The sequence below is a fragment of the Aythya ferina genome (genome assembly GCF_964211825.1).
Source record: "Aythya ferina genome assembly, chromosome: 16".
Classification (NCBI taxonomy): Eukaryota; Metazoa; Chordata; class Aves; order Anseriformes; family Anatidae; genus Aythya; species Aythya ferina.
In genome coordinates, this window is record NC_140315.1 from 7,681,551 (window position 1) to 7,706,856 (window position 25,306).

The following is a 25,306-nucleotide window of genomic DNA, read 5'->3' on the forward strand; positions in this document are numbered from 1 at the left end:
AAAAAAAAAATAGTGACTATTGTTATTGTTGTTTTGTTACAATAGCACTAAGGGATTCAGCATGCCTCTCTCTACAGTCAGATTCTCTTATACTCTAAATAAATTAGGGCAGAAAAGGAAGTTAAGGCTTCAGTAGTAAATTACTCTGCCCATTCTCTAAGCAGTTCTGTAACAGTGCTTCAAACTGAACCCAGATCTTTGAATCTCAGGTTTTCCCTTATTCACCAGACTTTCAATGTCCTTTCACGTTCTTTGTTTTTTATAGTACTTTACTCACCATACTGTTTTAAATCCCTGAATCAGGGAGTGAAGAAGAAGCACAATTATTTTTAATTTCTAGGAAAGATTATTCAAAATTTTCAGAAATGTGGAAAAAAAAAAATCTGCTCAGAAACAAACAATCTTTGCTCTCGGGCAAAGATGCAGTCAAAATTTTACTTTATCCAAATCATATCTTTTTCCATATTTTTGTTTATTGTCATTTGAATTGATTCTTTCTCCTCTTCTCCCTGAGTAATCCAGAGGTCTGCAAAGGACGAATTGAGGCTTTGAGCTAACAGACAATGTTAGTAATATTTTTATTTATTTAACCAGTATGTTTGCTCTGAAATGAAGGTTTATTTGCTCTCTGAATAGTGAACATCATTCTGACTTTGTTATTGCTGCTTAAAAATCATTTCTGAAGATCCTGTGCACAGGGAAATATTTTCCCCAGTGTACTGATGTTCTGCAGGTGAGTACTGGTACAGAGACCGAATAAGTGCTAGTACAGAAAGCGAAATTACTATTCCCAAAATGTGTCCTGCTTGTACAAATTAAGTTTTTATGCTCAGGTGTAAGAAGATATTCTCCAGGGCAACACTTAGCTGCACAGGCAGGAGGTTTGATGGTGCACACAGGAATAGTCCAGGACTATCTGCCTCCACTTAGAAGGAAGTTGGTGCCAAGGGGGGAAGAGGACACAATACCTCTGTGTCTTCATCAAATGGCATTCCCAAACATCAGTTTTCAAACGGATCACAATTATTCATCTGCAATTTGGCCAATGCAAGCATGCAATGGGGAATTGTAAAAGTTAGTGGCTGCTGTTGAATTAAATGTGATGTGGAAGTATTACCTAGTTCCCACTACCCAACCAGAACTTCTGGATAGTGTTTTGCTGTGCTGGAAAAAGTATTCCAAATATTCTAATATCTAATTTATTGTCCTCTCACTATTTGGCCTGTGGAAGGAAAATCTATGGCAGAGGAATTTTAAACAAGCAACCAACATCATGGAGGCATCTGAACTCTCATCTCCACCACTGGTGAGTGTCTTAGCTACATGTGGTTCTGAGGTTTATTTTGTTTTTCACCAGAAAATCTACTTGAAACTCAAGAAGTCTTCCTGACAAACATTTATTCAAAACTGACACATTTCTACACAATAAATGGTTCTAAATAATCGGCAATTTCCAATGAATACCTGTTAAGGCAAAAATAAATAAATAAATAAATAAATAAAATAAATAAAAAATGAAAATACCCAGATAGCTCCATTAATTGACCTATTCCTGCACTGCTAGCAATAACTGAGGACGTGCTCAGCTCATTAAAAGGACCAACTGTACACAGAGGAGCTTTGGTCTGGTACCACTGTCTGTCAGCAATCCATTCTCTACTATGCCATCCTATCAATAGTCACTGTTGGTTTTAAAATACTTTCTCATCTTTTCATTACTAAATTTTCATCTTTTCCTAAAACCCTTCTAACCTGATTAATAGGGAAAACAGCAGTCTGGTAACTTGTTTGCAAATCAGATAACTTTTCTGTGGCAATTCCTACTGATCTTAAAACAGCAGGACACTCCTCCATTGGTTTCCCAGCATAGCTGAATTTCTGATTAATCTTATCACTGGCATGTTTCAAACAAATGTTTGTGTTTATGTCAGACACAGACTAAATTGGATACTTCAAGGTGGTGTCCAACAAAGGCAACTTTTCTTCATGACAGTTGTCAGTCGCATTATTCAAAACAACTTAATAGTATAAGACTTCTTGCACAAAAATGTAACATGCTGATAATATCCCTTCCCTTCTTTTCTATCTTTGTCTCTCCCCACTGCTATAATTCTGCCCTCTAGCTTTTTCCTCTGCTGAGCTTTCAGACACCTTCCTAATCAACATTAGACACGGTGGGTAAATGGGTGGCACCAGTGTGGGTAAAAGGCTGTATTGTAATTTCAGGGGCTCTACAATCATCCTCATGAGTGACGGCACAACCCAAGCAGCAAATAGAGCTCACTCACTCTGGGGAAAAACTATTTGATTTTAGATATAAATGTATTTATATTTATGTGCATATGTTTGTACATGTCAAATATTAATTTCTTTTATTCTATTTTTTTTTCTCATTTGCATGTCCCAGTGCCGCATCATTCTGGGGCTAGGGTGGCTTTGCACAAGCCTTGCCTTTGAGGTACCACAGAGCAGCATCACCCCAGGGCAGAAGCTGTGCCTCCAAAAGGCCCAATTCTCACTCTGTTCATTCTTGTCAAGGGCAACTGGCCTGGCTTGGTATGATTCTGTCACCCTGCATGCCAGCCAGTCACCTCTGTGAAGTATTTGGATACATGTTTCCAGGTGCAGAGGAGTCAGCCTGAGTGTGCCAAGCTGAACAGATGTGCCAAGGGGTGTTAAACCCCTTGCCATACATGCACAAGGATGTTTCCTGCAAGTACCTCATGCAGATGAGAGCAAACCCGGGAGCACACCCTGATCCAGGCAAGGATCCCATACAGGTGCTGTCAGAGCCTAGACATTTCAGTGTGACACAAACCACCTCAGATTATTAGCTCCTATAATTTGTAATGCTTGTAACAAATCTCTCCATTCCTTTTGATCTGTATATGAGATCCTTTTTGTCCTTAACAGAGAAAGAACCACCTTGCTTCCCTCAAAGCTGTGCTGGAGACCACCAGGCTATATGCATGGATAAAAAGGAGGATAAGAAGAAAGAGCAGGTCATGAAGTGGCAAAGGTTGAGAAGCCCGGCTTTAAACACTTTATGGGAAATTGTAAAACTTCTAAACAATTTAATAGATTAACTTCCCCCTTCAGTGGCATCAGTAAAACTGAATTATCATCCTCACTTTTAACTGATGCCTAGACCCAATACTCATCCATCAGGGATCATTTAGTGATAAAGCAATCAATCCTGCCATGGTGCAGAGGGGACAAACTATGCAAGATACCATCACCAAATATCCTTTCCACCCCAAAGCATTCTGTGAGTCTTTGTCAATGAAAGTGCATTTGTCTAGTCTTATCTGTTGCAGTATACGTGGAATACAAAGGAAGAAAGTAAAATATGCATTTGATGTACATGTGCAGATGCCAGACGTACAGTCAAACCAAAGAGGACTGCCTTTTTCCGAGGAACTGAACATGACACCTGAAAACCAACAACTGCACCACTACCTCAGGTACCAAATTAAAAGAAATTAAAGCAAACAAGAAGCTGCCTTAAAATAATGCTGTGACATATGAATGACTGGAGAAAAAAATGAGAAATAATGTTGGGGGGAAAAAATAGTTCGTCATACCCTTGTTTTAGGAAGTCTTCTGTGAATTAAGCCAGAATCTCTAGCATACTGGTCATCTTTTCATCATCACAGTACACAAATATACTTCCCTTTTAATGTTCGTGACTCCTCACCAGTAACAGCTTTGTTTATTGATGTTTCTTTTTCACATATATTAAAGATTTATATATGTATTAAGAACATTACAGATCAGAAAGAACTGGGAAAAGTTACAAAACTTTAATTATCTTAATAGACAATTGGATTTTATGAAAGATGCATATAGTGTACAGCTATCATTTGAACAAATAACCTACAAGTAATTTTTTTTAGTAGAAATGTTCTCACTTTGGGTAAGAAATTATCCATTTCCACTGAAAAACAGATAGATTTTTAGCAAAAGGAAATTGTGTTTGAAAGAAACCTATAATAACTTATTTTCTAAAACAGAAAGACGTGTTTAATTTTCCTGCTAAATGTAATAAAATTTCTATATGATTTTGCTATAGGGTAAAAAATTTGAATAAGTCTATTTCTCAGCCAGATATGAACTTTACTAAGGCTGAACTCCTTGGACGTTTTGTGAATGATAATGTGGCTACTGGAGCAAGATTAAACCTTTACCTACAGCTGCCTAGGAGTTAAGATTTTCATCAACAAACACGTTCAGGGTAAATTAAGAGGTTCAGTATATCACAGTTCTTCAAAGGCTTTGTAGTTGTTCAACTCCAATTAAAAGTCAATTGAATTGGACACTTAATTCCCATTTGTGCCTATGAAAATCTCTCCTCTATAATGTACTGTGTTACAATTCTAGACTGAAATGCCAGTACACAGAAATGTGTAGAGAACACAAGGCATATACTTATTTTAAGGAATAAAGAAAATAATAGCTATTATATCAAAAATTTAGTATTTACAATATTTAACAAAGAATAACACCTTAGCTGTATACAAATAACATGAAAGAAAAAGAAAATATTTTTCTATTTCTATTTGTGTATGTGATCTGTTGCTCAAGTAGCCATATGTTTTTATGTCCAGAAAATTTGTTTTATATTGTTTATCAAAGCAGTGAACATATCTAGCTCTAAGTAGCACATGTAAGACAAGACAGCAGAATCCAGACCTGCTGGTGACACATAACTGAATATCTTTTTAAGGGAATTAACAGGGGCAGCAACTGTAGTGGGGCTCAGAAGTGATGACAATAGAAAATTCTTCAGGGAAGATAGTCTGACTCTGCAAAAAGTTACTGACATATGTAGGACAGTAGAAACAGCCCAAGAGCAAATACAAATCCTATCTGAAGATCATGTGGTGAAATGTATCAGAAGGAATTACAGGAGATGAAAATGCAAAGGTAAAACGCAACACAGAATTGCAGCCTCCTGCTGCAGAGAAAACTGACATATCACATAAATGTGGGCTGAAAGAAGCCAGCAGTGCCAGAACTACAGGAGACATTAGAAAGGTCAAAACCTGATATTCAGTCTCAAATACTTTTGAATTTACATGTGAGTCAGGCTCAAGTGACCAGACCAAAACCCACCCTGGAGGATTTGATTTGGAGACAGATTCAAACATGGAGGGACTTTATTTCATGCTTCTGACTTGGATATGACTGAAAACTCCCAGCAGCAGCCACTCCCAGCAAGTTTCTGTCATTCGGGGCTGAAACACTGCAAGACATGTTCCTGAAGTTTCAATTCCCCAGACTAGTCTTGAGCAGAGCAAGCTGCCAGTTTGTGCACCTAGAGTTGATTACAGCAATCCTAATACAAATTTTGGGCTTGTAAATCAGTTAAAGGCTGGGGAAAAAAAAAAAAAAAAAAAAAAAAAAGTCAGGTGGCTACTGTACTGTTCCCATCCTCCTCCTCTGGTACTGAGTAGCATTGGTATCAACTGCCATGTCTGCCAAGGAGTTGCTAATAGGAAGCGACCCGCTAGGACAGATGGGTCTTCCTTAGCTCTCTCCACCCTGGCTGTGCTCATGTGAAGTTTCTGAAGGTTACTTCTTGAGTGGTTTTGTGTGGTTTTATTGAACCTGCAGATAAACTGTCTTTAAAGAGACTGTCCAGGCTCTGAGAACAGAACAGTAATTATAAGGAAAATGAATTGCATCCTTGAGGTGTGACCCTGCTGAGCACCATTTGGTCAGCAGCAGTTTCAGATGCTAACAGCATGAATAAGAAGTCAGCCCCACTGTCTGAAGAATTATTCCTGCAAGCTTGAAGCCTAGTTTTAGACCTGGCAGTGTCAAGCAATAAAAACCTTCTGCTATCAGTATGCTGCTCGCTCATTTTATAGAGGATGCTAACCAACACTTCTCTGTAGAGCAAATACACAAAGCATTTCCTAATCCTGCTAACCAGTCACTGGCTGATACGGATTTCTGCCAAGAATTTGTTAACAATGTAAAGCAAGCTGGAGAAGCAGAAGCATATGCAGTAATGTAAAGTATGGCATAATATACAGGCATTCTCTCTTGGCAAACAGAAAGGCACAGGCCTATAAGCAAATAAGTGAAAACCTCACGATTAACACAAATGGGGCAAAGAGAAGCATGCGAAGATAAGGAAAATTACTTCTCCAGAAAATCAGACAAGAACCTGGTTGTCATGTTCCTTGGTTGTGGGTGTTCGTTACCTGGGGGCAGCCTGGATGCTCACCCAAGGCAACACAAACTTCAACTGGGGGCCTGTGGAGCTCAGGGCCTATCCCTGTTGTGCCGCACCATGACTTCACTTTCTCCAAAAAGAGCGAGGCAGGAGGAATGTGAAGAGAAGACATGGAGCCCGCAGAGACCCTGCAGGAGCCTCCTACAGCTCCTGGGCTTGTTCCAGCTCTGCACTGCCAAAGGCAGGCCTGTGTGTCAAACACCCAGTTTATATCCAGCCAATTTTAATTGTTGTTGTCACCAAAGTGTGAGCAGTATCTATATGCATAGGCTGTCATAAAATCTTACTCCAATATATCTTTCTGCAGGCATCTTGTTTCTTAAATAGTTCCCCTGGCCCCCATGCAACCCTTCCTGAGATCGACTTTTCAATATTTTTAACAGTATTAGAACTGACTTCTTGCCTCTGTGCATACAAATGATTGTAACTATCCTTGTTTATCACTGCGACAGATATGTGCACTAATTAGATATTCTTTTATACATCCAACCATATCCCAACTCTTTGGAAAACCAGAGCCTCCGTTAAGCTCGTCAGAATGGCTTCTTCTTCTCAGAGCACCCTGCATCCTGCCGCTAGGAAATGGTGATGCTAAGGGTACAAACGAATGTTGGTCAAGAAAGCCACGGTAAAACAAGCTTTTGAAGTGTGATGATTAATAAATATGAGGTAAAACTTACAACTAAGACAATGAACAATGGGCAGGAGGCAACATGTCGGTGCCCACCACACTAACGACCTCTGTGCTGTCTGGGCACAATTAAGAGAGCCAAAAAGTCACGAGGCCTGCCCATGTGGCTCAGGGCCAAGGAGCCTGACTGGCCCCTCTGGACTGGGTGCAGGACCATGAGGTGGAAACTCGCAGCAGCTACCACACTACTGGCAGGGAGCATGTCCCTGCTCGCCTGTGTGGGGGAAAGCTGCAGCCTGTATTTGCCCCACACATTCTGGCAGCAGAAGTGAAAACCGATGAGAATGATTAAAGGCCTTCCAGGAAAAATGCTAGGCTGGTATTTCTCTGTGCCAGGCAAGTTCATGCACTTGAGACTTGATGCACTTTGCAAGAAAGCAATGAAGTGATCCTCACCAAGTGCTCCAGACCTTCAAAGGGCTTGGGATCGCACCGTAAAAGTCTGCAAGGCACTTCCATGCATGCATCACTCCTAAAAGAAATGTTTCACTGCCTTCAGTGTGAGCAGTGGGTTGGGAATATGACCAGTTGGCCTCCAGGACACTAGTAAGGTTTTGTTCTCAGAAGTGTGCTTCACCGATCTGTTAGGATGACTTGTAACCTCCACCATGAGCAGGTAGTGGCACCAGTATGGACCAAAGTTTGTGTAAACTTGCATGTGAAAGCAAAAGGTACAGAGAAATAGCATTGAAAGAGGATTTGGGGGAGCAATCAGTATTCATTTGCTTTTCAAGCAAAGAAACCACAAAAATTTCTGCTACTTGAAGCTGATGGGAATGATTCCCTTTAGGAACACAGTGTAGAGCGGGGGCACTAATATTGCCTGGGTAGCCCCTGAGAAATGGAAATAATTTTTGGTAACTGATCAGGAGCAACAAATATTAAGAGATGTAAATTTGCAAAACACCTTGGGGGCAGTTTCTATATGTTTACTACTCATAATCAACTGTAGATTTCCATAAGCACTTTGTTTCTCTTCAATTAAATAAGTAAGAGCCAACTTTTTCAAAGTGCTTCATATATCCCACTTCACTGTGATACCATTGCTGAGCTGTTCTGGGAACCTGGCTTCAAGGGTGTGTGGTGAGTATTTGGAAAATATAGCTCATTCAGATCTGACAGGCTGATTTTGAAATAATATCTGGAAATCCACTTGCAACATTCGTAATAACTATCCATTTGCATATACAAAACTGACTTTTGGCATGAATATAATTTTCTTATACCTTTCCTTTGAAAAGCTGATCCAGATTGTCTAGACAAGTCAAAACTCTCATTTGTGCTTAATATTTTATAATTTATTATTTTCCTTTCCTTTCTGATTAATTTGGAAATGTCCTTTAGTAAGATCTAGCGATAGGAGGATATAGTTTTATAGGCTCCTCTCATAATCCCACTGCTCTGGTCATACATATTCTTGGAGTTTGCTCTAAGGCTTACACATGCAAGGTCAGCCTCATAAATCTAATCCTACCTATTGGCATGCACTTTTAGATACCCACAGTTCATCTGAACACACACTTATGTATTTGCTTTTTATTTCTTCCTACACTTTTTTCAATAGTAACATTGTAAATGTTTAAGCAGGTGAACATTGCAGACCTAAAAAAAAAATTTAAACGTGCCATGTATTTGTTAAGTACAGATACCACAGCAAGACACTGAGACACCTTTATAAAGGTCTGCCTCTCTTTTTCTCTCTCTTTCTTACTCAAAATACAGCTTTTATAAATATGACATCTTAAAATTAAAATGTTTGTTCTGAAAGTAATAGCCAAGATCATAGAATATTTATGTAATCATTAATATTTGAATTTTGAATAATGCATACTTATATATTTCCACAGAAGAATGCAATGTGTGTTTTATACCAAAGTCATATTATTTTCCCTGTAACAAGTACAGAAGCAGCTTTATTTGCATTACTCACTTGCAGGTATGTAATATCAGATTACACCGTTAATTCTCTTTGTTTCCTGAAAATATCTATGTCAGACTTTTTTACTTTGCACACAGGAGGTCCACATTTTAAAAAGTCTATTTTAAATGTAGAAAAGTTCTGTACACTTAGCTTATAATTTTGAAGCATTGCAGTTGCTTCTTTTCTCATTCCTTCTATTCCATTTTTTGCTAATCGTATCTGCTTCTTACTAAAAGTTTGTCTCTGGGAAATCTAAACCGTATTCTACTACTTCATCAGTAATGGTACATCTCTGTGCAAGGACACACAGCTGCATATCAAATAGCACTTCCATGCTCTGCCATTCACCATCACTCTTCAGGATGCTGATGAATGTGCTGACAGACAAAGGCTAATTGGCAGACTGTACGGAGTCAGTTTTTGATGACACAGTAGAAATAATAGGAGACAGAGCAGGTAACAAAGAAAGTTTAGAGGGAATAATAAGAGAGATAGACAGAGAGCATTTCATGCAAGGAGAGCATGCAGTCTGAAATACAGCAGGAGGGAACTGAAGAACCCCAGAAAAGCACAAAAGCATGAAAAAGGGAAAAGGTAAAGGGAGCTAACTCTGCACTTACTGCTGTTACAACAGAGACAGAGAAATACTGTGATATGAAACTAGGTTTGGCATTGCACTTTCGAAACTGTGATCTGGTTCACTGAAATGTTTGCTGAGGGTTCATGAACCTACTAAGCAAATGTGAACCCATTTTTGTAACAGTCTGGACTTGATATGTATTTTGTATTTCAAATTGTGGGCTCAATACGTAGCAGTTTCACCTGATTTTCACCTTGAGATTTGGGTGCAGACACAGTAGTTACAAACGCAAACATTCATTAAAATATTTTTCTGGACTTTCATTGGCAAGCATAATTACAGTGCATGATTTATAAGCACAAATGTGCTCATGATTTTTCTGAAGCTACTTGTGAACAGGCAATTCTGAGAGGGTGGACACAGAGTTCATTTGAACGCAGTCCAGCTTTTACACTCTTTGATGCTGGAGCTGTCTCTTACTCTGGATTTCTACAATACCTACCTTCAGGATAGCTGATAGGGTCTTTGAGCCCAACCGTAAAACTAAAAACCTGAGGAAGGAATTTTGTGCAAATACCGCCTGAGAAAGATGTTGCAAAATAAAACAAATCCACTAAATCGTCCACAGACAGTTCTTCTTTAATTACAACTGATTGGTAAAGGATTTCCTATACTCAACTCTGTAATTAAAAGAAGATTGACAATCTCTAGTGCATTCTTCCATTAGAAACCTTGTATGTATTTCCAAAGCTGAATTTTGAGCATTTAGAAAATGAGTTTGAAATATTGGCTAACATAAATCACCTTTTATCCACTACTCTCAGCAAAACTACACAAGTTGAGGACACGGACTTGTATTTCTAACTCTGTTATATGCATAAGTGCCTACTAGCAGGAGCGTGGGGAGGGTTTACATGCTCAGTCAACTAATGGATGTAGCTGACTGAAGAAGAACATGTGCATTTGAATTAGTTGAGCCTGTAGCTGAAATCTTTTGCCTTGGTTTCTGAAGGGAGGCAGAGTGTTTGGCATCTCCTTCCCCAGCATAATCCCATTGAGCCAAGCAGACTGTGGCCAGACAAAGCGTCTGCACTGCTGACTGCACACTTCCATCAAGGATTTAGACATCTTCCTGATCTAAACTCCAGTTGTAAATAATTGCAGGTTAAAAATGCACCCTTAATTATTGTTTTCCTCAAAAAAAAAACAAAAAAGGCATTTGATCCTTTCTTTCTTTTTTATTATAAAGCACAAACATGAGAAATATACCATCACACACTGCTCTGTGCACAGAGACATTTTACCCTTTAAGCCTCAAAAGAAATATCAGGCCCAAGTAAATGACCTAATTACTGTGTCTCCACTCAGTGTGTCCCAGGTCAGTGTGCAGATATATGCATAAAGGCAATAGCAGCTTTGGGAAATAATCTTCTTGATTATAAAGCAGCCATATACATGTTCTCTTGTGTGCAAATGTGTGCCACTCACCAAAATGTAATCACACAGTCTTGCTGATTAGGTATCTGAAGGGATGGGGAATATATGTATCTTTATGAGGGATTTTTAAGCTATTTCTCTCCTAAATCACAGGGAACATCAAGTCAGTGGGAGTTAGCCTCTTAAAATCTGACCCTTGCATCATGCATAATGTCTTTAAGTTAGATATTTTTCTCAAGAACATATTCCAGAGGTAGCTGAATAATGTTCTCTGATAAATGTAGCAAATATAATCCATGCATTTACTTTTATTTTCCAGTGTCCATAATTTTCAGGTTTATTGTTCAAAAATGAGCATTTACTACTGCATTGAGGTAACTAAGAAGTCATGTCTTTTTCTCTTCTCTTGGCATATGAATCGGCTTTCTAAAAATTCACTGTAGTAATCACAAAATGCTGCTGCAAAGAATTACTTGATAAAACCTTTTGAGATTTCAGCCTACCTCGTCCCTTTGTTTCATAACTAGAAGGAGTATAATGAATGCAAAAACTCAGTGAATAGAGCTCAGCAGGGCCTACTTTTTTCTCATGACTCCTGTGATTATAATAATTTGATTTTATAGGTGTCTATCCTAAGACCCCAGCTAGGGAGCAATCTTTACTGAGTCATGAACTTTCACATCATTAAATCTCTCCACATTTATTTTAAACATATCAAAAGTGTCAAATAACTTTAGATGTACTAAATTTTATTTGCATTGGGTAAAATGAAGTTTAGCCACTTGGGAAAATAAATGAAATAGTTTCCTTAGCACTCAGGAAGGCAGTTAGGCTCTCAAGTCTGCAATTCCCCCCAAATGGCAGTGCAGCACATCTCCTGTATAGGCCAGGACACATGTTTACAAGGACAGGAATCTGAGTAATTTCCTACCAGTCTGAAGGGAATATTAAACTCTTCTGTCAGTTGGATGTATATTATTTATGTTCCTTTTTTTATTATTGTTGTTGTTGTTGATTTCAAAAAATATTTCTTTGTTGGTTCAACGCTGACTCCCGATAGAAAGTGATGAAATGCCCAATATGTTAAAAAACCTTATCACTAAATCAGAAGCAGAACTATAAATTTTGGCTTTTGAAACTGAACTGACTGTTGAGGATCATTTTGCTCCTGAAATATTACAGCAGTGATCAATTTGCTGTAAAATTAAGCAGTTTAGCTCTGCAATCTATAGATGGAAAACATGTTGTTCTTGAGCAAAGTTTATGCCCTGCCCAAGGGATAAATTAAATTTTATGGGTAAGACATGCATTATTATATGCTTATCTGTTTAACATATCATTCTTTTCCACATCAGTATTATAAATATTTTTAATCATACATTTGATGTCTTGTGCATATAGTGATATGATAATTCCCCCTGCCCCCCTCAAAAAATATGACCAAACACAGTTAATTCATCACAGAACAGGGGAGAATATTCTAATCTTCCTAAGAAATATGCTGAAGATTGAGGCAAAGGCACTTAAAATTGGGGCTACTTTGCAATCATTCAGTGGAATAAAATTTTCCTGAAGGAAGGGGTGGATCTACATTACCCATTTTTATTATGGTTATTATTGAATATTTATAATATAAGTCTCTAATCAGAACTGGGGGCAGCAGTCTAAGACAATTCACTTTAAGAAGTTAGGGAAAGCCATCAAATACATGCTGTTAATAACCTCGTTACTGGTTTTAGATTTTCTGCTGACTTTCTTTGAATTGTCTAAACTGGAATCAAAGCTCTCAAACTGACTGTTAGCCCAGCTTTCAACCACCGGGCAATTCCTCTTAGAAGATCCAACAGAAATTGATCTTCTGAAGGAAAGAGAAAGAAGAGTGAGAAGTTGTGAACTCCTTGCATTTCATATATAAGACAGCACAGCAAAGATTCTTACAGTGTTTGTAGAGAAAGGAGAATGAGGAGACCTGATACAGTGGCATATAAAATCTTAGGTATAACAGCCACTTGACATTTATAATATGGACACTATAGTGCTCAAATTAGTAGTGGAGGAACTCCTCTTACACATGTTTTATCAGCCACATCATTGAATATGTTTAAAAAAAAAAAATGAAGTGAAGGTGGACAAGCTGGGTCAGTCATCTTCAGTTTTGTGTGTTGTGTTTTTTTTTTTTTTCCCTTCCGTTAAAGGATATTAAAGAGGATAGAATCAAAGCACCCATCACTAGTTAATTCATTTGGTCAGCTTGAACGGGAAGAATACACAGCAAAGACATCTTAATTTAGATATTTGCTCACCAAATGCCTTCAGCATCTGTCGTCCCTACTTGATGCTGTGCCTTGTGAATACTCCATGTCATACATGTGGAATCTCTCCCCATATGCAGTTTTGAGTTGAGATACATGCAGATTCCACTAATTTCATTTGGAACTGTGTGGCTTAATTCTTTACACAGCTTTGAAAATCTAAAGCGTGAGTCCTTGTAACATCATCTTCATGGCTGACAGCCCTTTTCTGCTCTCACTGCCCACTTGCTTCCTTTCAGTCATACAGATCATCAGTCTTCTAGTTTTGGTGACATGGGTATCACTGACATATTATTTCTAGTCATCTTAATCTGCACTTGTTTCTTACTTTTTCTTTTCCATAGCATGTGCTCCCAGGATTTTTTCTAACCTGACATAAATACTTTAGATGTGTACATTTTAGCCCATATTTTAGGCTGTCTCTAATATGTTTCCATGTGAATAACCGTTTCACATTTTTATGGAAAGAGAAATTTAAGGTGAATGTCTTAACAAACGGAAAACAGGAAAAAACACACCTTCCTTCAAGGTGAGATCTATTCCACTGTGGAGGAAGAGCTGGATGATAAACTGTAGGGGACAATTTTGCCTTGTCAGGAAGATGAACATGGTAGAGGTAACTTGCCTTACTGGCATGCTGTGAGGATTAATCAGTTAATGTTTTATAGTCCTTGGAAGTTGTAGAGAGCTACGCAAGTGCTAAATATTATTATTTTATTGTATCCTCACACTTCATATTCAAAAGTGAGCCACTTTGAGGAGACAATGCAAATGTGTCGCTTATTATCCCTGTTCTCAATCACTGCAAGGTATTTCTGCAACGTACATGCTTCTCAAGAGTATGCTGCTGAAATGTAATTACTGCTGGCGTATAGATGGGCTGCATTCTCAGGCTTTTTGGTAAACTTTAATCCTGCTTTTTATAAAATCACTTCTTAAATATAGCTCTCTGGGGCAGGCACTGTCTGTATGATCTGTGTTTGTACAGCTCGGTGGGATCTTGATCTGTGACTCACTGTCCTGGATACTAGCACATAAAAATAAAACAAAAATATATAAAAATGTTTACTCACTGAGCAGAAGTTGTATCAAGCAAAAGATTAAAGTCCAAAACATAATAAAGTCAAAGGGAATACTGTGCTCCAAGAGATTATAACTAGTCTTTGTGAGGGGTATAGAGTTGATATGAAATTATATTGTGAAAACTGATTTGTAGCAAATTTAAGAGCACAGTTCTTGTGCATTTGGACTTTAAGTACAATCACAATGATTATTGGTAAACAGAAACTATTTTAAAAATGAGCACACAATAAAAGTAGTGTTCTCTAGATAAGCACTCTGATAGCAAATACCTGGAGTAAATGTAAATGAATAACATTATTTTACTATGAGGTGATGTGACTGTTTTCTACAGTGAAGATCTAGAGAAGAGAACACTGAAATGCTAGAAAGAAGATGAAAGAGGAGAACAGTCAGTGTGTTCCAGCATGGGAAGAGGCTCTTCAACTTGTCTGCAAGAAGCATCTCTATCTAGAAGATGACTACAGATCAGGTAAGATGAACACACATATGCATATATGAAAAATGTTGTTTTGTTTTTTAAGAAGTAATTTCTCTAAAATACTTTTTAACTAATAAATAAATAAATAAATAAATATTAAATAGACTTAAAGAGAATGACACTGATGAAACATGCCAGATCCACTCAGATCTTTTATATCTCAAGGTCCAGTCTGAAGATAGCATGAGCCACCCTAAATGAAATGACACCTGAAGGCTATGGACCTGAGAAATATGAGGCACCAGCAGACTTCAGGCATACTACCCATATGAGATGGGGTTTATGTCCTTCCTTACAAAATAAATATCCATTATAAATTTACAACATATAATGTATGTAATTTCTCATTTGTAAAAGCCTTCCTATGTGACCTACTCAGTCTTCAAATTCCTGAGGTACACGTGTTATGCACTGTGGGCAAGCACGAATTATTGTACCAGGATATTAACAATTACTTCAGTCCCGTGCATTGGATTCAATGCTAATTTGTCATCTTCTTCACTGAAAACTGGAATAAGTGCTCAAACAGGACAGTGAAATACCCTTATACTCCTCCTTGTCTCTTGGAGAAGAATGAGACAAAGGAGGTGGTTCCAGGACTCCAATATCTCACACAACTCAACTACACTTGATTATTATTTGCTTCTCACAACCTGAAAAGAAACCTACTACCAGATTTGTCTGTCTCAACCCCGCTGAAACTGAATACTTTCATACATATGTATGGATAGCTTAAGTTTTTATGAGCATAATTTGGGCTTTTCAAAATAGTGACACAATAACAAAGCAAAATTGAGACATGCATGTAATTTGAATACTGATTTGGTTTTATCTCTTCCTGTTGCTGGCACTTTTGATGCTGCTCTTTTCCATTCCATCTCCTTTCTGTTCTTATTTCCCAATGAATGGAATTAGTTGTGAGTGCATTTGCTGCTTCTACCAAGTGAATATCAAACCTGAGAAAATGTGTATCTGTGACCTCCCTAAGAGTTTTGGACAGTTACTCATTTGCTGCTACCTCTCTGAGTTTTCTACCGACTACTTAAGGTGTGTTCCTGATCCTCTTCTCAAATAGGAAAATGAGCACTGTCAGATGGCTATCACCACGTTTCTTGGCATTTTCAGCACTACAAGCTCTGATTTTTATTTACAGCTATGCAGCATTTCAAGGAGGTTATTGCAAAGGATGCCTTCTGCTTGTATTTCAGGTCAAATACCCTCAGTAAGCCGTATGCATCAATTTGCAGACTCAGGGCAGTGCTCCCCATGCTGCCTTAGAGTGAACAGAAGGCACTCAACCAGCCATTTACTGTTTCACAGTATTCAGGTTCATATCTGCCTTTGCTGCTGGATTACGTTGCAAGTGTAGAGTTATTAAAGGGTCCTCTATAGTAGAGAATTAGGTCTAATGAAGCTGTCCATGTCTCCTCACCCTTTCTTGGTGTATAAAAGTAACAGGCAAAAACCCCAGACCCATCACATTTGTGTTAAAGTACAGAGGCTCCTCACAAGCAGCTGCAGCTAGATTTGAACAGTTTAATGTTGTAGAGAATTTGGTCCTAAAAATTATTCATAGAAAGTACTCAGTGAATAATTTCAAAGAGAAAATTAAAAAGTGCTCAGGGGCAATCTATGAAGAACAGAAAAAGGGGGTTAAATTCACCTAATAAATTATTTGCAGATTGAATAATTCATAGAAAATATGGGACACACTTAGAAGGGCTTGATTCAGTGTGTCAGCCTACTCTGCAAAGTGCAGATGCCTCAGAAATTGCATTTTCTAAGGCATCATTTTGGTATGTTACTACAGCTGAATTTCCATCTGGAATCAGATGAGTGCTTTGAGTTTCGTGTACCTGATGGCAGCCAGGACTTGATGTTGGAGTGAAGTCCACAATGAAAATCTTGTAAGTGGTTTATTTCATCACAATTTAATAAGAATTTCCTTGCATTGGGCAGAAACTATAATATAGGTTTCTTCATAGCTATATTTCTTACTTGGCAGATATTTCAGCATGTTTCAGAATTTCTGAATTTGAGCAGAGATTTGCTCACTTGTTTAAAGTTAAGCAGATAATATAGATCATGTGCAAGACTACACATGAATCATTTACTGATTGCCTTATCACTTGAAGAATTGCTACATCCTGGACAGGCAAACTTAAAATTACTCACGTGTATATGTAAATGAACATCTAAGTCATTTTTGAAAGGTGTTAAACACTTGGCTTCATCTTGTGGCAATGAATTAAGTTCAGCAAAAACACTACAATTTTTTAATGTTAAATAAAATTTTCAAAATGCACATAAAAGTAGGCTAAAGTATGTTCAAAACAATTGAAAGCCCAGAATTTAAATACATTAAGTAAGTAACAAAAGAAGCATATGTGACTCTGTAAACAGATATTTTAAAATAAATTTAGTAATAGACTTTTTAAACTCCCAAATCACTGTCAGAGCATATATATGTTAAAAGACCTATAAATATATTTTAAAACAATCTATTTTCCTTTCACTAGCTGCCAAGATCTCCATTAGGAGGTTTGTGTTTCCTCCCAACATTAAAGAATATCTCTAACATCTGTAGCAATGAACGGTGAGGAGTGTCAGTTCTGCTTCTGAAACAAGCAATGCCACCATCTGAAGGAGGAAAAATGTGGAATAATGAATATGCCTTCTGCGAGCAGTCTGTTGTGTAACAGAAGACGTGCAAAGCCTCTTGCTGGGCTTGTTTTCCTGAGTTTGTTCTATATACCTCTAAAGAGTGCAGTCAATTATGCAAAATTTGGTCAGTGGGAAAAGTATTGCCCAGAGATGCTAAACCCAAATATAAAGTGCCAGAGAGTGCATTGCAAGAACGCTGCTTGATGTGTCCTTAGGTATCAGGAAGGAGAGAAACCTGTCATATTAAAACAGAGAGCCAATTTCTACCTAACTGCAGCAGCCATGACTTGAAACAGCACTTTTATTTTTTTATTTTTTTATTTTTTTAACCATGAATATTCCCAGAAAAACAGAGAGAGAGAGAGAGAGAAGTTGTGTTTGCTGGGGATTCGGATTCAGGAGGTTCATGTTCCCTGTTCTTTTCCACAGTTGCTTTCTGTGTTACTTTGGTCCCTCTGTGCTTCATTTCCCTATCAGTGGATGAAAGCAACATCACTTTCTGATGTTTTAATAGCCATCAATAAACAGGTGGATATATTAATGATTGCAAAGTGCTCAGACATTATAATAAAAGGGAGGTATGTACAACTATTGGTGAGTAATAAAAATAATGTCTGCAGGAACTTTACTGGAACCACAGAACAGAGGGCTACAGATCCTGTTATAATCCAATGGGCAATATTTTATCATTGTAAATATCTTTTAAAAGAAAGTCCCAATGTCTAATCTATAACCAAGATATGTAATAGGATCTGCAGAACTTACAAAGCAAGGACTATTCACAAACAACACTTCCGAGCAAAGTGACCTCACCCTCCAGATTTCAAGAAAAAAATGCAAACAATTCATGCTAGGTGTTTTCAACTGTGCAAACAATGCCTAACATTCTGAGAAAAAGCCAAGAGCTCCTCACTCTTTCTAAAATTGCACAGGTTTTTTGTTTTTGTGTGTGTGTGTGGTTTTTTGTTTTGTTTTGGTTTGTTTTTTTTTGGCATAAAGCTTTATACAAATTTCTTGCAATTACGCATGGAAACATATCTTTATCTAGTTGAGGGGACCCGACACTTCTGCAAATAACAATGAAAACAGACTTTAGTGACATTCTAGCTTTAAATTAACTAAAATTATAAAATAAATTTTTGACAAAGTTTCCAAAATCTTTGGGTGCACTTTAATCTCAGAATTATATTACCCAGCTGTACTTCCATGTGGAAGTATGTAATTCATAAAGATATCGGGGTATTCAAAGGATTATATTTGCTAAAATTTTTTGGAACCTGATTCCTAATACTCATGTGTCAAAGACAAAGACTGAAAACCTCAACAGTTAAAAAGAAAGATAATATACTGCTTGGTACTCAACCTGAACTACAATGGAAGAGGAAAAATCAGTGTTAATCTTGCTAGTCAAACCTTAATCAATTTTATATTTTGCTTAGCTTTTCCTTTTTCAGCATGTATATAATTTTATATATAATATATGCATGGCTTTACATTTATTATCTGTATATGTGCTCACCCCAAAACATTAATTCATCCTTAATTTTTTTGGTTAAAGTTACACCTTTAATGTTATTTTAACATAGGGCTTTTTTGTAATGTAATGATATTTAATTTGCATTAGCACAAGTGACATACAATAGATCATGCTATTATCATGATTGATATCAGATGAACTGGCATAAATTCAACATTATAAATTGAGCCTATAAATGAAACTATTATTTTACAGGAATTACTGTAGTAGAAAGGCTAAGGACCCTCAAGTCAACCTTAGTCAAACCCACTCTTTAGAGTTTTATATTTTATGCCTGCAATAAATGCTTTTGTGAAAGCCCATAACCTGAAAAAAAAAAAAAAAAAAAAAAAAAAAAAAAAAAAAGTCATTGGAAGTCTATTAATTATAATAATACTATCCAAAAAGCTGTGAGGGCTTATTTTTGTGACATCACTCTTTGATTTCTTACTGCCTTAAATTATCCCTTTGTTGGCTGGGTGAGGGTAACAGTCATACTTTTGTCATTAAATATAAGGAGTTTTAAAGCCTGATCCACCTTAGCTCTAATTGATATTGCTTTCATTTGGCAGATAGTGACCTGATTTATAATTTAAATATGCATCATTATATGCACCTCTTCTGTATAATGAAAAAGCAAAGTTACTCTCATCTTTTCCTGCAATGTTAACATCAAGGAAAAGTATCTTTCTTTTTTCCCTTTTATACTCAGAGCCTAATTGAAAACTGTTCATTGAATTTCAACATGATAGAAAAGTCTTTTTATCTCTCAATTTGTCCATTAGCTATTATAATTGAAGTATCTGCTACACAGCTGAATTGATATTGTTCTTGTTTAAATTCTGGATTTCTCTAAATCTTCTATGAGGCATCAACTTAAAAAAAATATGGGTTAGGAGACATTAGCTAACAATATTGCCTAAATGGGACATTAGACTAGCACTCCACATGTGTAAAGCTACAGAAAGTAGGAAGTCATCTAATTTTACTGGAGAACGTGTTGCATAATAATCTTAACAGCATGACCATAAGGTTTGCTAATTGCCACATCTGTTTAACAGCTGTCAGATGTTTGCCATATGCTGCCATCAATATTACAACAGAGTACATTACAGGGAGTTTTATTGTGTTCGACTGTTATTTATTTGCCACAGACATTACTACAGCCAGTGACGTCTATTTATGTTAGATCACTAATTATATTTTAAAAGCTGCATGCAAAATCCATGTTTTTCAGCTTCCTTAGACCCTATTTCTGATGATGTAACTAATATGTTTTTCCTTCCAGATCTCTGAACTGATTTATAAATTTCTCTCTTCTTATGGTAAATAATTCTTCAGTAAAATAACTTATTTATGCTGTTTTTGAAGGGTGTTTCTAAACCCAAGTTATGTTTTAATGGTGATGTTTGTAAGAACTCAAAAACAAATTTCTTTTTCAAAGAGCCCACTTCATCCCATGCTTCTTTCACCAGTACACAGGTCAGGGATGAAAGATAAATCAGTGGTTACAGCTCAGGAGTTTGGGTACCCTAACTCTAGACCCAATCCCACTATGGACTCATTACGTGACTTTGATTCATCACACGACTTTAATTCTGATTTGTCTGTCTGTAAGCTAAATATCTACTGTACAGCTGTAGCATCAGAACTCATCCATTAAATGTCTGTAAAAAGTAAAAGGTGATACAGGAGTATTACCATTAAAGCATAGAAATAGGGCTGATCTTCACTGTTCCTTTAAATATTCTTTCATGTTTTTTTTAAATGACCTTTCAACTGGTCCGTGCATTACTTTTTCGTTACATGTAACTACTACAGCAATGAAATAGGAAACAGAGATTGACAAAGTGCAGACTAGGCAAAATATGCATGATGTGATTTAATATGAGTTGATAGGTGTCACTGATCTCTATTATAAATAGACTGTGTGAATTCCATATGATGTATTATTTATCTATTGTAGATGCCTTTTTGTTTCATTAATAAAGCTGGAAATCAGACGTATACATTTCCAATGATGAGTTTTTGGCAATACAAGGCATTGTGGTATTTGTCTGCAATTGCTCAATTATTTTGATGATTTTCTTCTTATTTATGTATAAATGATTAATGCTTGAGATGTTTGTTCAAGATTATTCTGATTTTAACTCATTTGTCCAGCTGAATTCTTTTTTTCTTCTCTAATGAAAGAAGATTATTGCAGTGTAAGAACTTCCACTTTGACCTGAATTATAGCTTCTTTGAAACGTTGTACCAGAGTACGCAACGTAGGTCCTCTTACTTAAGTTTGTGAGATCGGATAACTCCAACAAATCTCATATTAACAATGCATTTTCAGTTTAAATCTGCTTCAAAGCAGAAACTCTTATGCTCTTGTTCTACCTACAGTTAAAAATGTTCCCCTGGTATGTCTGTGCTTGAGAAAGTTAAGAACATACATTGCTGCTTATACACATAGGAAAGAAGACAATTTTTTCAAAATTCTGAAGGGAACAGTAAGCAGCAGCTAGTGCCTTCCGTTTACTCTTTCTAAAGATGCAAAAGCAAAGATATCCTTGAAGACATTAAAGGGCAAAGAGTTTAAAATAAAAGGCAAAACTGCGGGTTATACCAGGAGCCACATTATCAAGCCTCCAAGCCCTTTGAGATGGGCGAGGATGATGGGGGTTCTCTGAAGGAGGGCAGTGGGGCTGTGTGCTCAGTCAGCACATGCCTTGAGGAAAAGTAGGTGCTCAATTCCCATGAGAAATCAAACTGCCTTACAAGAACGCCTCCATCAGTAATCTAAAATTTGTCTGCCTTCTGCATTTGATCTCCTTATTTTCTTCTTATATGCCTTTTTAATGCTGTTTGTAGCCATTTCAATTATGTGATTTCCTTATCTGTATACCATAGAGAATACTGTACAAGACTTTATAAACAGCTACTAAGTTTATCTGCCTGTCATTTGGTTTTCATTATGCGAGATAACAATCTTTCTCATATCTTATAAGAAGATATAATGTGATTGTTTCTAAACGGGGAGGGGAAAAAAGTCTAGTCTGCATTATCCTTAGCCTCATAGTATTTGTAATGTTAGTGGTGTCAGCACAATTTCCAACATTTTTCCTTGCTGTGGTCCAGGAAGAATTATCTCTCCAGTTTTTTTGTGTTTGCTGCTATCTGCTCTTTTTCTTCATTTTAGACACAGTGAGTTTCTTATCTGGAGTGTGGTTATGTGGCCATGGATTTGCCTATATTCAGTCTGATCATTCCTAGCTGTTTCGTGGGGCTGATGCACCGAAGGGAAGGATGAGAGGCAATTGTCAACAGCTCACTGTATTAAATATGGATAGATATTATTCATGTAATTTGACAGTTCTTGACTTTCAGCTGTATAATGACAGTGAAACGGTAGGAATTTCAGCAGCTGAACTTCTGTCTTACTTCAAGATAAGCTTATCAACTGTAGCCTGAATCCATTCAACTCATAAGCAGATCAAAACTCATGTCATGCTGAACTGCTGTACTGATTGCTGCTTCCTACTATTGCTTTACACGTCCATATGGTCTTAGTTGTTTGCCATCTTACAGTTATTTTGCAAGGTTTTTAGGAGACAGACTGTCTCTTGTATTTGTTCAGCACATTGTGAAGCCATTGATGCCACCAAATTTGTGTAACACAAATACTATGTAATGAAGTGATAATAGGTAATGGTCAGCGCTTGTCTTTCCTTCTCTCTTCACCAGTTACATGCTTGAACTACAAAGAGTAGTTGCTTTATTTGGTTTCCCATTTAATGTGGAAAACCACCGTGAGGTTTATCTTGTGCTGTTTATCCCAGAGATTCAGCTGGATCTCTGAACATGTAGGAATCATGCATTTCATTCACCATTCATGCACTCCCACCACTGCAGCATGGCGTGGCAGCTGCAGACTAAACAATGTCTTTAGCTTAAGGATTGATCAAGTGTCTGTGGAATTTCCATGCGCCGTTACATGCCTTCCAGATTACAGCACTGTTTCCAAACTGGTGGGATTGGGGGGAGAGACAGGGGGGAACTGTGGATTTGGAGAACTTTTGGCAGCTGAATGTTCAATTTAAAAACAATTTTACAAAAACGAATTGTAAAAGCACATGTGAAATCTCTTTAGTCATCTCTACCTTCATTTTCTTCTCTACCAGTTCACTGGATTTTGATCTTCTGGGCTGTCAAGTCCTCCAGGCAAGGATTGTCTTTCTGTTTCTGCCCATACAACGAAGAGCATAAGAACATATAAAAATATACTAATGTTGCTGATGGCTCAGGCCATGGGCTGGTGTCCTGTCTTCTGTCAGACCTGGTCTGCTTGCCATTTTGTAGTGTCCTACCTGTTGTTGGAAATATGGCACACTAAAGTATAATGGTTACTACAGACTTCACTTGAACATTTTTGAGTAATTTACATTTATTAACTCATCATTGATGCATTTTTCTTCTCTGATTTTTTTCTGGTCACTTTTTAAGTACACTTCTGGGTAGCAGTAAACAAAAAAATTGTCATTATCAGAATAACTGATGATACAGAAGTTTTGCAATTTCTTAACAGTAGGAAACCCTCAGCTATTTGCCTTTTTACTATAATATATCAGTAGAAATATGACTTCAGGTTTCAGAATTAAATGCATGCCTCAGTGGCTCAGTTTATGCATTCATAATTGTATTTACAATTAGAAATAATGTAATTGGGAATAGATTCTTTTTTTTATTTTTTTTACTGGCTGGCTGCACAAAATGAGTTTGGGAGAAAATGTAGTTTTAAGCCACGCTTTCTTCCCCACAGTTTAGGATCATTTAAGCTTCATCTCCATCATACATAAGGAAATTATAGGCTAATGAAGTCCATATGTGGCTGTATTATATCTGAAGATTGCTAGGTCCCTCACTAGATTCCCTTTTGCACAGCAAAGCCCCAAATACTGAGGATGCAATAGCAAAAGGACATAAAATCACTGCAGTCATTCTGCAGTTACACTGTGCAATGGTTTCCTGTAAATATTTTAATTCCTTTATTAAGGAAAAGAGAAGCTTTAAATGGAAAAGCAGATGGAGAGAGAGTGCATGGCATCATGTAATTGAGAATTCACGTGCCCTGCTAGGCAGGGTTAATGGGCATTGCCCTGCAGTAAACCAGCTCCTGTGAATCCTTGAAATGTCAAAGTGGTACAAAACAAGATTGTGAACCAGGTCCTTCTTGTTTTAAATGGAGGCTGCAGGGCAGCTCTGAACCCAAATGCATATTTGGTAGACACAAGAGGTTATTTACAATTGCTTACCTCTCATTAAAACTAATCTGAATGTTTTTGTCTGTGAAGTTTTGTTTTTAATCAAAAAAAAAAAAAAAAAAAGTTACTTCTGTGAACCTGTTTTATTTTTTCTTAAAAAGATGGAAATATTTCACTGGAAACTGATGGCAAATATCCCTGTTTGCTGACAGTTTCAAAAGTATTCAATGACCTTTTTTTCCCTTCGGCCTTTGTCCAAAATATGCAATGAAAAATATGTATTCACATATTTTGCACAGTGATTTTTGTCAGAAAAGTCATTTCCCATCAAAAAGAAGATTTCAAGGGATGTTTTCACTTGCCAGATTGAAAAACACATTAATGCTGGGCTGCAAACAGGAGGGCAGATTCGTACAGTGGGCTTCCACACTTCTCATGATCCTTTTCAACAGGACTGTCACTAGCAGCACAAGGTGCAGCAATGTCAGTTTTAATTAAAACCTTCCGTTTTACCTACTGCACAGAACAGCTGCAGCATAAACTGAGAAGCAAAAAGACACCACAACATGTACAAGTTCAGGTTTTGTTGAACATAAACAGGAGACATTACTAATGTGAACTCTACACAATGCTGATTAGTCCAATAAATTCTAGAAAATGTTGATCGCATCTCCCTAAAACTTTCCATGCAAACGTCTGCTGATTTTCAAAGAACATTCACTAGAAAAATATGCATTTTTTTCCACAAGAAGTAAGAAACGACCATTTTATGCCCTAGATGTATGTGCAACTGGCTCACGTTCTTTACTGCTCACTGCTGGATACCATTAAATAAGAAGTTGCTGAAGCTAATTTAGTAACAATTATAAATTTAAGCTTGCTTCACAGACTTTCCAAATAAAACAATACTTGAGTAGATAATAGCTGTTTGCTATTATCAATCACAGTCAAACTTTGAAGATATTTAAGATGAAAAAGATTTAGGTAACAAGTATTTGTAGGTATCAAGTTCTTTTTGAATTTCAGTTTGACTGAAAGATTTGGTAATGCAAAATCTTAAACCTACATAAATACATGTAACTCTCAGTCTATACTCAGAACTATACTGTGTGCCTTTCCTGCTGCGCTGAT

The 25,306-nt window shown here is 37.1% G+C and overlaps 1 protein-coding gene and 1 long non-coding RNA gene across 2 annotated transcripts in view; both read left to right on the plus strand.

The window, feature by feature from the left end:
- LOC311445542 (uncharacterized protein) overlaps nt 1-25,306 on the plus strand; it is a 260,556-nt gene that overhangs the window by 229,506 nt on the left and 5,744 nt on the right. Inside the window, exons 9-12 of the mRNA XM_084537772.1 lie at nt 1,232-1,306; nt 2,408-3,019; nt 3,373-3,464; nt 14,600-14,737. The gene's annotated coding sequence lies outside the window, so the exon portion shown is untranslated. The remainder of the gene's footprint in view (nt 1-1,231; nt 1,307-2,407; nt 3,020-3,372; nt 3,465-14,599; nt 14,738-25,306) is intronic.
- LOC311445543 lies at nt 15,668-18,381 on the plus strand. Its single transcript, XR_014698498.1, has 3 exons — nt 15,668-15,793; nt 16,557-16,653; nt 17,266-18,381. It is a non-coding gene; the product is annotated as an uncharacterized lncRNA (long non-coding RNA).